We start from the raw sequence: 13,480 nt of genomic DNA on the forward strand, positions 1-13,480 counted from the left end.
AAACAATTCTTATCTCCCCTTTGATAACTAACACTGCATATTCTTTTCTAAAAAAATTTTATTGAGGTATAGTTGATATACAATATTTTATAAGTTTCAGGTGTACAACATAGTGATTCACAATTTTTAAAGGTTATATTTCATTTATAGTTATTGTAAAATATTGGCTATATTCCCTGTGTTATGCAATAAATACTTGTAGCTTATTTAATTTATACATAGTAGTTTGTGTCTCTTAATCCCCTACCCCTCTCTTGTCCCTCACCTCTTCCTTCTCCCCACTGGTAACTACAGGTTTGCTCTATCTGTGAGTCTGTTTCTTGTTTTGTTATATTTACTAGTTTGTTTTATTTTTTAGATGCCACATATAAGTGATATCATACAGTATTTGTCTCTCTCTGTTTGACTTATTTTACTTAGTGTAATACCCTTCAGCTTCTTCCATGTTGGTGGCATATATATATATATACATATATATATATATACCACATCTTCTTAACCATTTCATCTGTTGGTGGACACTTAGGTTGCTTCCATATTTTGGCAATTGTTAATAATGCTGTTCTATTTTTAGTTTTTTGAGAAACCCCTATACTGTTTTCCACATTGGCTGCATCAGATTACATTCCCACCAACAACGTATGAGGTTTCCTTTTTCTCCACATCCTCACCAACAATTTATTTGTGATCTTTTTGAAGATGGCCATTCTGAATTTGATTTGCATATTTCTTGATGATTAACAAAGCTGAGCATCTTTTTATGTGTCTGTTGACCATTTGTATATCTTCTTTGGAAAAATGTATATTAAGGTCTTCTGGCCATTTTTTAATCAGGTTGTTTCTTTTTTTGCTGTTGAATTATATGAGCTATTTATATATTTTGGATGTGGGCCCCTTATTGGTCATATCATTTGCAAATATTTCCTCCCATTTAATAGGTTGTCTTTTCATTTTGTCTATAGTTTCCTTTGCTATGCAAAAGCTTTTAAGTTAAATAGATCCCTTTTATTTATTTTTGCTTTTATTTCTTTTGCTTTAGGAGACAGATCCAAAAATATTGCTACCATTGATGTCAAAGAGTGTTCCACCTATGTTTTCTTCTAGTAGTGTTATGGTTTCTGGTCTTCTATTTAGGCCTTTAATCCATTTTGAGTTTATTTTTGTATATGGTGGATAACTAAGTATCTTTTTGTTCAATTTTATTTTTTATTGAAGTGTAGTTGATTTACAATGTTAGTTTCAGGTGTACACCAAAGCAATTCAGTTATATGTATACACACATATTTTTTCTTTTCAAATTCTTTTCCATCATGTGTTATTACAAGAAATTGAATGTAGTTCCCGTGTTATACAGTAGTTCCTTGCTGTTTATCTATTTTATATGTAAGTAAGTATATCTTGAAGTCTTTTGGAAAGCAGCTCCATTATTTTTCTTGCAATAAGTTATCTCTAGCAACACAAGTTGCTGTTGTTGTTTTTAATCTCTAACTGGAAAAGAATAGTACCCTTACTTCCCTTGCAAAGCATTGCTCTAGCTAGGGATACTAATTTGCCCTAAATAGGCAATGTGTAGTCTTCTAGAAAAATCTTTCTCTCTGCTACCCAGCAAGACAGGTGGCCCTGGCTTTAGTCCCCTGTTGCTATGGGTCACTGCACACCTGGACCCATTTGTTCAGCTTCAAGTGGAGCAGGTGTGATGAGGGTGGGCTGTCCTGCGGGACATAAATGGACTTCACACAGTGCTTTGCTCCTGTGCCAGGCAGCCTTGCTGAGTGAGTGGGCGGGAACGGGCTATGGTAAGCTCAGGAGGGAGCCAAATAGAAGGGCTGATAATGCAAACACAGACTTTAGAATCTAAAATAATTCGTAGCAGTAAGTAGAACCTGGCAGCCGCTCACACAGTAGTTAAGTGCTGGTTAACACCAAGGCAGGTGCTCTGCATAGGCTGGACAATTATAAGCACTTGGATAAATATTGGTTGTTGATTTATTCTCACTGTTTTAAGAGTGTCAGTTTCCTAGCCTCCAGGTAGATACTACTAATTTACTTCATCTAGCCATTTATTTATTTATTTACCTACCTACTTACTTACTTACTTATTTAAAGAACACAGTGGAAAAAAATAGTCATGTTAAAGCAAAGTTGCAGGTCACTTGATCTGGGTAGGTTTGTAAATATAAATAAACCTGTACAGCCTGATTAGTTATATCTCTTAAGAGTAGAAGCTTCAAGGTAAGAAATGTGTCATTCATCGTGCTAAATGTGTAATTCATCGTGCTTATTATGAGAGGTCATAGACTTGCTTCATGTGTTTTATGAGAAAAATAATGTAATATCACTGTTAGAGGATATGTTGAGACAAGGAACCTTCATTTTCAAAGTTCAGGGAATTATTTATGACAGTAATTTTGCTGTTATAAAATGTTGAAGCTTGAGTTATTTGTCTGTTCAACAAGTATTCACTGAAAGCTAGATAGTGGGACACAAGGAAGATGAAAACAGAGTCCCTTACCTTAAGGAAGGAATTTATGGACTAGGGAGGGAAACTGCCAGCCCAGCAGGTTCAACACAATGCACATCTGAAGATGGAGGTACGTACAGGTGCTATGGAACACCTGACTGAAACTGCTAGTCAGAGAACAATTAGTACTTTGAAATAAGATATCATACTTGTGAGCCCTGGATAGTCTGTAAACAAATTGCTGGTCCAGTATTTACATGGTCACAATGTGCATGAGGATACTTATTCCTCAGGCTTCTGAATAAGAGTTGTTGCACATAATTTGTCCAGGCATTTTAGTAGCCACTAAGCTATGAACGAAATGGTTATCTTATTTCAAAGGCTTCCAAACAATCAAATAAGTATGGCTAACATATAGGCGACTAACAAATAAGCAATGAAAGCCACGGGAAGAGTATAGAGGAGTACGAAAAATCCAAGTCTTAATTTTCTTGAAAGCACAGGAGGCCAAATTATCTCATTGGATGTTAATTTTCTAAAGTTTTTATGTGTATATAGCAGATAGAAATAATATAGTGGAAAGAAATCTTTATACAAAGTCAAATAAAAATATGTGTTTCAAAAATAGACTTTGTGAAGAGATGTAGTAGTATGTTACAGTTTAAAAACCATATTGTCATTTTATTTATCTTGCGAAGAATCCTGTGAGAGAGGTAAGTCTACAGAAATACTACTTTTACAGAAGACAAGACAGAGCCTGAAAAAGTTCAAGTGTTCTGCTTAATACCACACAGATTTTTACTAGCAAAAGCAGCTTATTAGATTTTATTGTGTGCTAGGCCTGATTAAATGCTGGGGACCTGTTTTAAGCTTCATGACTAATGCCATTGAAAACCCTATTACTATGCTTGAGGTGAAGATGGAGACTACACCTTCAGTCTTCTCTCTTGGTGGAAGGTGTTTTGAGGACTAATTAGTGGAAGTTTCAAAACAATTCCTCTTCAAAAATCCCCTCTAATTTCCACAGACCAAGGTTTGTCCCCTTGAGGTGAACATAGGGCTATGAGAATCATGAAACTTCGTTCAGCTATGCATGTCTGGAACTTTCTTTGGAATACAGCATTGCACTTACTAATTCTTGGTTCTTTGGTTGAAATGTCCAATTTAAACATCCTGATTCACCTGCTGTTTAACCCATACTCATTTCATCTCTCCAAATCCTTTGTAGTGTGGTGTTGCATCTGTATAAAGCCCCACTGATTCATTTACTTTGCAATATCTCTGTAAACTACTGAATTTTCTACGAGCAGAATTGATCAGGCACTACAATGATTTTGTCCTTGCTAGGTTCCTCTGTTTCAAGAGTGTCCTTGTAGATTAACTGGACTAACATTGTTTATATCATCATTGACAAGCAGTATAATGATAACTGTCAATAATGCAGTTCAGTTTTTTGAGAGGTATGAACAGTTTTTCTTCACTAATTCAAACTTTGTTCTACAAATTCCTAAACTTTTGGTAGTAACTTTAAGAACAAATGAAGATTAAGGAAGTAGTTTGACTTCTTAAATTAGTTGCTAATTACTAGTACCTGAGTGGTAAAGAGCCTTGAACAACAAATAGGCAACTCAGCAAGCAAGAAACAGCCATCATAATGAACCAGAATTTTCATTTCCTAAAGTACCAGTCCCAGAATCTAGAGTCTGACATAACTAAAACTACAAAATCAACTAAATTCTTGATTATCACCCTCAAGGATCTAGACAAAAATGATCTGCCAGAAAAAAAAGTCTATTCTGATTATGATAGGTTGGTGTGATGGAGAAAGATTAAAGATTCAAGTTGTAAATAATCTCTGATTACACACACACACAAACACAATTTTAACTAGAGAGGAATACTTAAATAATCTCTAGAAACTTCAGTCCTACAAGTCTATGTGTTATAACACAATAACAATCTCTAGCTACTGAAGAAGAAAACATTGAAAAACTCCATTCTCTAGATCATAAACTTGGAGGAAGTAAATGAGGTGACAAACAAGGTTGTTTGCCATATCTCTTTTATAAGTTGGAAGCACTGCACTTAGGGTAACGTGCTATATCTATTGGATAATCTTCATGCAATTTTTAATATGGAGATCAATTGCAAGAAGCATTGAAGGCATTTTCCTGAGGGCTTAATTCACAGGGTGTGTCCTAAGCATTAGCAAAACAAAGTCCAGTGCGTGCTAAGAACAAATAAAATGAGACCATTTAATAAAACAAATTTGTAATTGAATACAAGAATTTCAAGTGCTAGAACTAAAACTGCTTTCTGAGAGCTGCTATCACATATCTGATGTTTTCCCTGAGCACTTGCAAATAAAAAGATTTCTTTAATATAGTGCTGTTCCATTTATGTGTTTTACACAGACTTAGATCAATCACATTAATAATCATTTGGAAAGAAAAGATGTCTGCTAAGCTAGCCTCAATTTGTGATTTATTTTTATTTAGGAAGAGCCTTAGCCAGCTATGAAAAAGACTACCCAGTTTTCTTTTGCCTGCCATGAAGCAGGCATTTTAGAAGTAGTGATGTAAAAATTAGTTGGGATTATTCGGCTTCAAGTAACAGAACATTCATCCATAATTGGCTTAAGTGTGAAGAGAATTTATTGGCTTATAGAATTGGAAAGTCCAGAAGATGATATGGCTTTAGGCAAGGCCTGCAACCAGGAATCTAATGAAATCACCTGGACCTAATCTCTCTTCTAGCTGTTGCCTTTTCTTTTCTCACTATTGGCTTTATTCATAGATATGCTCTTTCCCCTTATGCCAAGATGGCCTCCAGGAATTATATGTTTGTAATCTCACAACCCTAGTCCAATTCCAAAGTTTTGGTATTTTAATCAGCTGGCTCTGATTGAGACTAATGTCTGATCTTGAACCAGGCTTTGGTGTCCATAGGAATACATATCTATACCAGAAACTGAAAGTGGTGACAGTATCACGTGTACTAACAGTACCAAGAGTTTGGGCAAGAAAGATCTCTAGAGAGAAACTGGGGTGAGTGCAAAAAAGATGAGGAGATGTATGCAGAGTTGCAGGTACAGCAAGTATCTACTATGGATTTTTTCCCGCTGGTCACTTCCAGAAGAGGATGGTGAAGCAAAAGGAGAGTGTCGTGGTGACATCTAAAAGCCACTAAAATTACATTCCCCAGAAATGTTTCCTTGAAAGATTCTGTCTTGTAGGGAATATGGTTGTGTCAGCTGAACACCCAAACAAGCAGGCAATCCTTCTCTCTGGCCCAAATTCAGATAAATGTTAGCTGGACACTCACTCATAGACATTCTCACTGTTAAGCAATGTTTTCCCATATTTTGCTATTCATCTTAATGACTCTTCTTTTACCTTGACAGTCCTTGGTTTCAGTCTTCAGTCTTCCAAACCAGAAACTGATAACCTAAACTTACACTATATGTGCGTGTGTGTGTGTGTGTGTGTGTGTGTGTGTTTATGTATTCCTTTCCCAAGCATTTAATTTTTAAGCCACTTTATTGAGAAATAATTCGCATGTTATACAGTTCACTCATTTAAAGTATACAATGCACTGAGTTTTAGTATATTCACGGAATTGTGCAGCTATCACTACTATCAATTTTAGAACATTTTAATCATCCCAACAAGAAGCCCCATATTCATTAACAGTCACTTTACATTTCCCCCAGCTCTCCACCCCTGCATCTCCAGCCCTAGACAACTACTGATCTACATTCTGTCTCTATCAATTTACCTATTCTGGATGTTTCATATACTATAACCATACGTTATGTGGTCTTTTGTGAACTGGCTTCTTTCACTTGGCATAATGATTTCAAGATTCATCCATCATGGGGCATGTATCTGGATTTTATTTATTTTAATTGTCACATACTATTTCATTGTAGAGATAAACCACATTTTATTTATCCATTAAATAGTTGATAGTCATTTGTTGTTCCTACTTTTTGGCTATTCTGGATAATACTGCTATGAGCATTCATGTACAAGGTTATGTGTTAATGTACTTCTTTTTTCTTCTCTTCAATATAGATTTAGGAATGGAATTGCTGAGTCATATGGTAACTCTATTTTTAACTTTTTGTGGGACTGCCAAACTGTTTTCCAAAATGGCTGAACCATTTTACATTCCCATTAGCATGTAGAAGGTTACAATTTCTCCATATCCTCACCAACACTTGCCTTTTTTATCTGTTGTTGTTTTTGTCATTATTGTCTTCCTAGTGGGTGTGAAGTAGTATCTCAGTGTGATTTTTGATTTGCATTTCCTCATTGATGTTAATGATGTTGAGCATCTTTTCCTGTACTTACTGGCGAATTGTGTATTTTCTTTAAAGAAATATCTATTGAAATCTTTTGCCCATTTTTAAAATTAGGTTGGATATTTTATTTATTGACTTGTAAAAATCCTTTATATATGCTAGATACAAATTCCTTTTAGATCTGTGATTCTCAAATATTTTCTCCCTTCTGTGAATTGCATTTTCATTTTCTTGATGGTGGTCTTTGAAGGACAAAAGTTTTTAACTTTGATAAATTTGAATTTACTTATATTTCTTTGTCACATACGCTTTTTTTGTGTTGTGTCTAAGAAATTATTGCATAACTCAAGGTAATGAAGGTTTACTTCTATTTTTTTCTAAAAGTTTTATAGTTTTAGATCTTAAATTTAGATTTATAATCCATTTTGTCTTGATTTTTCTGTATGGTGTAAGGAAGGGGTCCAACCTCATTCTTTTGTATGTGGATATCCAATAGACCCAGCATCATTTGTTGAAAAGACCAATGAATTTTCTTGGCTCCTTTATCTTGTTTTTAACTATTGTATATTATAAAATTTTAATATCTCTCTCTTCTATTTTTCTTTCCATTCTGTTGCCTCTGCCTTATTTAGGACTTTATTAGTTCTCATTGGGATTAAGAAATATATGTATGTATATATATATATATATATATATATATATATATAGTTTAAGTGTTTGTATGTGTGTGTATGTAACTTCATCCATGTATATATTTTTGTGTGGCCCTAAATTTTTTATTCATGAAATAGACAACTTTATTCCATAAAGATTTACTTGTTAAAAAAGAATAAATCTGAAGTACAGTTCTTTAGTTGTTCACAAACTTCCAGACTGAATTCTTAGAAACCATTTCTTTGATTTGTTCTTTAGGAAGCAAGTAAATGATGAGGAGAGGACTGAGTACCTGAAATGAGGGAAATGATCCTATTAAAGGGAAAGAGAAAGTCTGGTACATAGAAATGAAGTTGTATGGAGCAAAGAAAATGAGGGTATGGTGAACTTTGACTTTCTTGTATGTATTTTGTTTTTGTATTCAAACACTAGATAGTCTTTAAATAGAGACAACTACAGTTCACCCTTGAATAGCACAGGGTGGGGAGGTAGGAGGGTTGCAGATCCTCCCTGCAGTCAAAAAATTCTCACTTAACTTTACAGTTGGTCCTCCTGCCCTCCATATTGTATTCCCAGTTCCACATTCGTGGATTCAACCAACAAGGGATTGTGCAGTATTGCTGTACATATTTATTGAAAAACTCCACTTATAAGTGGACCTGTGCAGTTCAAACCCATGTTGTTCAAGGGTCAACTGTAAATAAAATCTGTTAATATCTCAGAAGGGCCTATTCAGGAGTATGTAGGATTTAGTCTAGCTGGAAGATACAGAAATGAATAGATTTTGACTCCCTGTTATATTAAAAATGTATTTCATTGTCTAGCCAAAAGTATAGTTAACATGAATAAACCTTCTTATCATAGTCTATCATATCATTTTTATAAATACCATAATAACATTTATGGAATGTCTACCCTGTTCTAGGCATGCTACCTTTTTTTTAACTTAATACTCACAACCTTACCAGATAGTTACAGTGGGCTATCACAAAGGAGTTAAACAATAGTAGAAAGGTTAATTAAATATTCAAACTGAGATTTCACCCAAGGATTGTCTTGTACCAAAGCCCACATTTTTCCTAGCCCAGGCATACAGCAAAATAGTGACTGTATTCTTATTCTATTATTGTGTCAGAGTTCATGCAAAAAATTGCACTGTTTAGAGAAGAGAGGCAGTGTGGGCCAGGGTAGTCAGGACAGGTTCTGAAAGAGGAGACTCTGGACCTGAACTTTAGGAGAATGATGGAGGAGCAAAAATTAAAGAGACATGGTGAAAGTATTCTACCATAACGAATAGCATGGCATAAGGAACTCATCTCTTAAAACGTTTACTATGGGATTTATAAAAAATTTCTTTTTGGTTCATCTCTTTGGGATATATATTCTTGCCTGACTTAATAGAAATGGTATTTTCTCTGCAGATACCTTTGAGCCATACTCTGATATGTAGAGATATTTCTTGTTGGAACCAGCTCTGCCAGCATGCTTGAATGAGCAGAATTATTCCTCTAAGCTATCTGAAATGGAGATGAGATACCAATAAGCAAATTATAACACACAAGAATGGAAAAGACAAACATTTATTCCATCCAACTAGTGCTTACATTAATCTGATTAATTAAAGCATGAATGAGAACTATTTACTTGTGCTTGTTGTAAAAGAGCAGCATTAAATTAGCTCTTTACCCTTGGAGACACACTGCGATTGCTGGCTTTCATTCTGTTTTTAGCCTCATTGCTTTCTTCTTTAAAAGCAATGGTGTACTGTGTTTTCTCATGTTTCTTACTATTGGAAGCAGAGCCAGTGCGTAGCCAAAAAGCTTTTGCTCCTTTCCTGATGACCAGACTCAAACAAAAGCAGGGTTTTAATATTGAAATTAATCATGAAATTTGTCATCAGATAACCTCATGTGCATGCACATAAGACAACTACCCAAATGGAAGCAACAGTACAAGGGTCATCCTGTACCTTTTTGAGGATTTTTTCAGGGGATCTTAGTTTCCATTTAGGTTTTCTCTCATCAACTTTCCTCTTAAATTTGTTATAAGCACCAGGTTTATTTTCAATTTTCTATCTTTTGCATTTACCATGGAGTTCAGTGGAGATGCATCATTTTCATTTGTAAAGGAGGATGCTTCAGGATTCCTAAAATATATAAGAAGCTCAAGAATCTAGTCAAAATTGCTCATAAAATAGCCTTTTGCTCAAGGTCTGATCCTGGCTTAGTTCTGGGTTTAACCTTGCAATGTCTTATCTGAAACAGCCTTACTGATTATATGAATGGAACTTAACATGATCTTCTTTGTGCATAAGTGAGTCTCTAATCTGTTCAAAGGACTAGAAAATATTCAATAGTTTCATAAATTCAGAAATGAAAGTAATAGAGTATAGAAGTAACTTAAAATTGAAGTCAGCTGAAAATAAAATTTAACTTGTAAAAAATTATGATATTGAATATTGAGTACCAAAAAATTGAAAGTATTTGACTAGAAAAGAATTCCTTACTAGGAAAACAAATATGCAGAGTAATAGTTTAAATATAACATCAAGTTACACTTAAATAAATGTCAGGTTTATCCAAAATTCAGACTAGATGGAAGGCAAGAAAGGAAAGTACTTCAACTAGTAATTCAAAATGTAGGTTATAACATTTTTCCAAATTTAGAAGATATTCAAGTAAGTGATAAATTCATAGAATATATGCTCGGAAGGGCTGGGCAAAAAACCAAAATAGGTTTTAGTGGAAAGTTGTGTAAGTACACTGGTAAATACTCTTTCGTTGTTTTTTCACCTGGGAAATCTCTTTTGATCTCCCTCTTGCTTCCCACCTGGGAAGATTTTAGCTCTGTCATTTGCTATACTTGCCTGTATTATGAAATGTATCCCACTTTATGCTAATTTTGATTTCATTTTTCTCTTATCTTTTAGAAGGTGAGGTACTTGAAACAGAGATTCTGCCTTGTTCATCTTTGCATCCCTAGCACCGAACCTGGGGCCTGCTAATAAATGTTTATCCAGTTGAGTGGATGTACACAACAGTCGATATTCTCAGACATTTGGGATTGCCTTTATTTAAAGAGACAGGGTAGGTTTGAATTTTTGGTCCTATCTTTTTAAGTCCACATGACTAACACGTAGAGGTGCAAATGAGGTGGAGGAGTGCCCAGGAGCTATTTCTAGGAAGAAAGCATTTTTCTGATCCTTTGCTTCTGCCCACAGTGTTAATAACACTTTGTTCAGCACCCACACTGTCAGTTTCATTCCAGCTGGGACTCTTCTGATTAGCAGTCTGCTCTTTGTGTTCCCAGAGACAGACTGAAAAAAGGAGGGGCCGAAAGGTCTAAATTAAATAAATATGATAGTACAGTGTGAGGTACCCTTACGTCAATGCCAAGGGAGAAAAGCAAGGATGCTCAAAGTTCTCTTGGGATTGTTATCCAGCCCTGCCTACTGATCATTTCAAAGTAATTTTGTAGCAATTTATTGTTTCAGAAATAATTTTCCAATTTCATTTGATTGATCCTTATAAGAACCATGTGAATATGGGTGATAGAGCTATAACACTGTATCTAAGACAAGGGAGAAGGGAGTAATGAATCTGCTTTAGATGGTTGACCAGGTCTGCACAAGACCTGAGGTTTATAAGATTTGTAGACTACCAGGCAGATGATGGAAAACAAAGAAGGTTCTCAGTGGAGGTAACAATGTACAGGAAGGAACAGAGACATGAAAATGTGTATTGTTACTGGGAATATCCAGTAGTGTAAAAGCTAATGGCCACAAACATAGAAAACAAATTACGGTTACCAGAGGGGGAAGGGAGTGGGAAGGGATAAATTGGGGGTTCAAGATTTGCAGATACTAACTAATATATATAAAATAGATAAACAACAAATTTCTACTGTATAGCACAGGAAATGATATTCAATATCTTATAGTAACCTATAATGAAAAAGAATGTGAAAACAAATACACGTGCATATATGTATGACTGAAACATTATGTTGTACACCAAAAACTGGCACAACATTGTAAACTGACTATACTTCAATTTAAAAAAAAAAAAGATGGAGGCAGAAATAGAAACTGTAGTCAGAGGGTCAGAAAAAAAAAGAAGCTAATGGTACATAATAGAGAAGGGGTAGAGGTAAACTTGCAGAGGTAAGGCAGGCAGAAATCACATCATAAAAGGATCTTTCTTGTTATCCTTAGAGGCTGGGACTCACCCCTGGAGAGTAGTGAGCCATTGAATGTTTTCTATCAGGGGACAGTGATGAATAGTTCTGTGCTTAGTAAAAATTATTCAGAAAGAACTATTGCTCATGGTTAGAACAGAGGCATTCCGTACTTTTCTGCTTCAAAATAATGCTGTTCACACTTAAGAGCCAATCTCATGGTTCTACCTGAGGTGAAGTGCTATTACAACACATTAACTGTAAATCTAACTTTCTTCCAATTTGACACAACATTGTAAAATGACTATAACTCAATAAAAAATGTTTAAAAAAAAAGCCTCACTGAATGAAAGTTAATGGGATTTCTGCTATTATAGGGACAATCTCAGATTCACCTTAAATTATATAAACAAGTAATCATTTGTGACTTTTAGGCCATTATCATTATTAACAAATTAAACATGATGCTCTTTACAATGAAAACACTATGTCTGATCAGACAGAAATGATAGTAGAAGTAGGAAAGGAAAAGAGCAATCAGAGTGCTAAATGGGGAACCAGGAGAGAGTCCTGAGATTGTTGGCACATGGCAGAAAACCTGAGCTTTGTTACTGTAACCATGACTGCCATTAAATTTGTCCTGACAGCAAAACTCCCACTCCTATATTTTAAGCCTCTGTACTGGTACTCTATTCTAAACTTACAAGGCTAGATGACTCCTAACTAAAAGGTGTTAAAAATACTAACAGATACACCTATAAATAATGTTCAAGTCTGGGCTTCTCATGGCCAGCTAAACTGACACATAAAATTAACCTCCACACTTGCTTTAAACCCTAAACTTTAAAGTAATTTTGAAAATCAAGTTGCTAAAATAAAACTGTAGATTTTATGATTAAAACAGTGCCAGAGACATTTATCATTGAGAAATTATGTTATTGGTTTGTTTTTGTCAACTCAAGTTGATTTAAGAATATGTATTTATTCTCTCCATAGGTAGATAGATATAGATACACACACACTATGGGAAATATTGCTTATATTTTTACACCTTATTTTTAAACAGTTAAAATATTCTAGATGAGAATAAACTTAAAATAAAAATAAAGTTATAATAGCCTTTTCAAAGTCTGTTTAAAGTCTCCTTCAAAGTCTGGCAAAACATGCTAATATGAAGTAAGAGTTGTTCAATGATATTTTACCAAGGTTTTTTCTGAACTGTATTGAAAGTAATTCAAAAGCTTGGTGGTTTAATTTCAACATTTATATAATTAACTCAATTTATTTATTGAACACTCACTATATATACCACTTTCTGTTTAGATAATGATTTTAATCAAAAAACATGCTGTTTATCTCATTGATTTCACACCCTATGACAGACATATTCATAAGAATATAGGAATTCACACATAAATATAAATAACATTTCCGTGATGTATTAATAAAAATGCATATTCTATGTCTAAGAAATATTCTATGTCATTCATTATTTGGACAGCTTTTATGTTCCAGGTTTTCTTTTATCAACCAAATTTATAGCAGTGACTGAAGCAAACAAACATCTCTGCCTTCATGGAGTTCATATTTTCCTTAGAGAAGGCAGACAGTAAACAAAATGTATAGTATGTTGGCTACATATAAGTACTACAGGGAAAAATAAAAATAGGGGAAGGGTTAGGGCATAGTGTTAGGAGTCAGGACTAGCCTCACTGAGGAAGTGGCTCTGAGCCATGACCCAGAGTGAGAGAGAAAGTGAGCCATGAGGAGTTCAGTGTAAGAGCATTCCATATAAGGAGATCAAAAAATGGGAATTTCCTGAAGAAGGAGAATTGCTATCACTTTTGAGTAATTGCAAAGAAACCAGAATGGTTGGAGTAGAA

The 13,480-nt window shown here is 34.6% G+C and overlaps 1 protein-coding gene across 1 annotated transcript in view; it reads left to right on the plus strand.

Annotated features, from left to right (window-relative positions):
• The first annotated feature begins 10,367 nt into the window (after positions 1-10,367).
• Positions 10,368-13,480, plus strand: part of LOC102511393 (sodium channel protein type 2 subunit alpha) — a 129,452-nt gene continuing 126,339 nt past the window's right edge. Inside the window, exon 1 of the mRNA XM_032479603.1 lies at positions 10,368-10,507. The gene's annotated coding sequence lies outside the window, so the exon portion shown is untranslated. The remainder of the gene's footprint in view (positions 10,508-13,480) is intronic.

This window comes from Camelus ferus, chromosome 5 (assembly GCF_009834535.1).
Source record: "Camelus ferus isolate YT-003-E chromosome 5, BCGSAC_Cfer_1.0, whole genome shotgun sequence".
NCBI classification, from domain to species: domain Eukaryota; kingdom Metazoa; phylum Chordata; class Mammalia; order Artiodactyla; family Camelidae; genus Camelus; species Camelus ferus.